This window comes from Crocuta crocuta, unplaced genomic scaffold (genome assembly GCF_008692635.1).
Source record: "Crocuta crocuta isolate KB4526 unplaced genomic scaffold, BGI_CrCroc_1.0 scaffold179, whole genome shotgun sequence".
NCBI classification, from domain to species: Eukaryota; Metazoa; Chordata; class Mammalia; order Carnivora; family Hyaenidae; genus Crocuta; species Crocuta crocuta.
In genome coordinates, this window is record NW_027551568.1 from 2,365,656 (window position 1) to 2,368,840 (window position 3,185).

The following is a 3,185-nucleotide window of genomic DNA, read 5'->3' on the forward strand; positions in this document are numbered from 1 at the left end:
TCCTAGCTGGCTCGAGCCGTGTCCTTGGGGTGAGCAGGGCTGGGGGTGCCCCTCCCTGGCCGGGCCGCCTCCTGTCGTGTGCCACTGCCTGCCTGGTGGACGGCCACTCTCACACCTCAAACCCGTCCCTCCAGTGCACAGTCACCCCGCCTGAGAAAAGTTAGCCCCCCCTGCAGCCGCCGCAGACCCCCGATTCCCGGGACAGGAGCTCGGCACGTCTCGTGTTCAGGAGCTTTACCGATCCGCCCCGCCCCTCCTCTGCGAGGCGGCACCACAGCCGGCCCCTCCACCGGGGAGGAAACTGAGGCTCAGGAGGCGCAGGGGCGTGAGGGTCTGGGTGTCTGTGGCTCACCCACCCACTAGCCTTTCCCTGAAGCTGCAGCCTCCCTGAGGGCTGGGCAGGGCGGGCACGGCCGCAGCCCCTGGGGCGGGGGGCGGGGGGCAGGGTGGTGATGTCCTCCTACCGACCAGCCCAGCAGGGCCTGCTTGCCCACACCCCCCGCCACCCCCTGGCAGAGCTCTAGGCTGGCGGTCAGGCCTTCTGGAGGGCACGCGGGTGGCCTTCCACGGCCGCCTCGCCTGCATGGGCTGCAGCTGCGTCGCCTGGTTTGGTAGCTGCGCTCTGCGAGTTCGTGCACCTGTGAGAGGCGGGCGCAGCCCGAGCAGCTGCGTTGGCGCCGTCCCGCCTGGAACCCGCCCCCACCCGGGGGGCAAACGGCTCCCCTGTAAATATCCCGCTTTGTACCTTCACCGTCGGCTGACGACGCCTGTCGCTTTCACACTTTTAAAGTCTGACACTGTTTGTAATACGTTCTTAGACTGGAAATAAAATATTCTTTTCTTACGGTCTGTTCTTTTCCACCTGCCCGCCCTCTCCGCCGCCGGCCTGGCCCTCCCGGCGGGGCCCCGGTCTCTGAAATCTGGGGGCCCGAGGGTCACAGGAAGCAGCATGAAGCCTCGCCTGTGTGGTCACCTTAAGTCTGAATGCACCGGAGGCCTGAAGAAGGAAAGGGGCTCCTGACAGCCGCAGGGCCTGTGTGTGCGTGTGCATGCATTTCCACGTATGTGTGTCACGCATAGTGAGTGTAGCGTATGCGTGTGTGGTGAGCATGTTGCACACATTTGCATGCATGTGCATGCATGGCGTTTGCACACATCTGGTGCGTAGTCTGTGCCTTCACGTGTACACACACATTTGTGTGACATGTGTGAGGTGATGTCCTCGGTGGTCCCTTGGGCTCATCAGGTGGCTCCCTGTGTCCACGGGAGTGTGGAGCCGCTTCTGGGCCAGTGAGTCCCGGCTCTGAGCCTGGCCCCCACCCCCTCCCATCCCCCTGCTTTGGCGGCAGAGCCCCAGGGGCCCCCGGTCACGTCTGCGCATCCCGGGGGCCGCGCGCTGCCATGTCACTCCCACCTCCGCACCTGCTCACCACGCTGTGGGGGGCCAGCCCTGCCAGGGGAGTCAGGAGGACCCGGGTCCCCCTGGAGGCCGGGCTGGGCGCCCCGGCCGGGGTTCCCGCCACACCGCAGTGTGAGGAAAGCCGGGCTCTGGGGGCTGAGCGGCACCCCGCCCCTCCAGCTGGGCGGCCTCAGGCAAGTTACTACACCTCTCTGAGCCTCAGTTTCCTCCTCCATGGATGGGCACAACAGCCCCCACTCCCCTGGGCACTCGGAGAGGGTCTGGCGAGGTGACAAACACAGGTGTGCAGTGGGTGCCTGTTACCGGGCACCGTACCCCATGGTCCTCTCCACCCCTGAGGCGCCCCGGCCCGTCTTGCTGCAAGAGAAATAAGGCTGGGAGCGGGGTCTGTCCCTGCCAGGGCCCCTCGCCGTCCGGGCTCAGGCCTGCCGCCCCCACCGGTGCCCTGCCCCACACGGCCAGGGTGGGCCGGCGTCCCTCAGCCCAGAGCAGACAGAGACCCCAGCGGTGGAGAGGTCCGCCCCTCCCCCCACCTGTCCCTTTCCGCATCCTGGCTGTGGCCCCGGTGTCCTCGCCCGAGGCCGACCGCTGAGACTTCAGGGAAAGTCCGTTCGGGGGGCGAGGCCACAGGGGCAGCTCAGCCAGGTGCCCGCCTTGGTGTGCGGCTTGTGGCCGCGGACCTGGGCTGGTGGGGGCTGGGCTGTGGCAAGAAGTCCTCAGGGCAGGGGCCCGTGGGGGCGGCCGTGGACCTCTGCGGTGGCTTACGCATCTTGTGCGACCGAGTGACTCAGGAGGAGCAGGGCCGGGCCCTCCAGTGTGCACCCCAGGGTGGTCCCGGGGAAGGGATGGGGGCGGGGCGCAGAGTGGGCAGACGAGAGCCAGGAGCCCTTCCTCCGGTCTCTGTGGGGCCGTGTGTGCCCGGAGGTGAGGGGTCCTGGCCCCCAGGAAGGGGAAGGGGCTCCTCATGTGCTCGTGTTCCACGGCGCCCTCTGCAGCCTGCCCGGCCCGGAGGGGGTTTGAGGCTGTACCTGCAGGTCCGGCCCCGGGCGTGGGCGCGGTCTGCAGGTGGGGCTGTGAGCACTTAGCGTCTGACCCTGGGCCGGCTGTGGGGGGTCCGGGGGGCACCTGGCCTCTGATCGAGGGCAGGAGGTCAGACATGCCTGCCCAAGTCCTGGGCCCGCACAGGGCTCCAAGGTGGCAGGCTAGACCAGCTCCATGTGCTCGGGGTCCCTGGAGCCCGGCCCAGGACAGGGTGGGGCACTGTGGTCCCCAGGAGTGGCGTTTGGGGACCCTGTTCCCACATTCCTGTTCACAGCTGCCCACCAGGGCCCCCCGCTGGGCTGTGACTCCCCAGACCACTGGGAATGCCCTTGGCCCTGGCGGGGGCCTGCGCCTTGAAGGCTTCCAGAGACTGAAGCCCAGGGTGGCTACGGATGTGCCGGCCACGGGCCACCGTCCCTCCCTCCCGGTCAGAGCCTGTCCTTAGCTCCGAGGCCACAAAAGCCCCTTCCTCCCCGGGCCCGCGTGTCCCATCGGACACCACCAAGGGGCCACTCAGCGGTTCTGGGGGGCCTGGCTCCTCTCCCGTGGCCTCCATGGCCCCTCCACAGGTGGGCACTGCGAGCGGGCCGGTGGTGCCTCGGGGAGTTCGGGTTCCAGCCCCTGTGCATCCAGTGGCCACACGCCCTGCGGCGCAGCCCCGGGTGGGGACTGTGAGCAAGACTGGACTTATCACAGCAGGCGGGGGGGGGTGGGGGGCAGGGGG

At 68.5% G+C, this 3,185-nt stretch overlaps 1 protein-coding gene across 1 annotated transcript in view; it reads left to right on the forward strand.

The window, feature by feature from the left end:
- Positions 1 to 3,185, forward strand: part of DOK7 (docking protein 7) — a 19,711-nt gene that overhangs the window by 11,871 nt on the left and 4,655 nt on the right. The window lies entirely within an intron of this gene.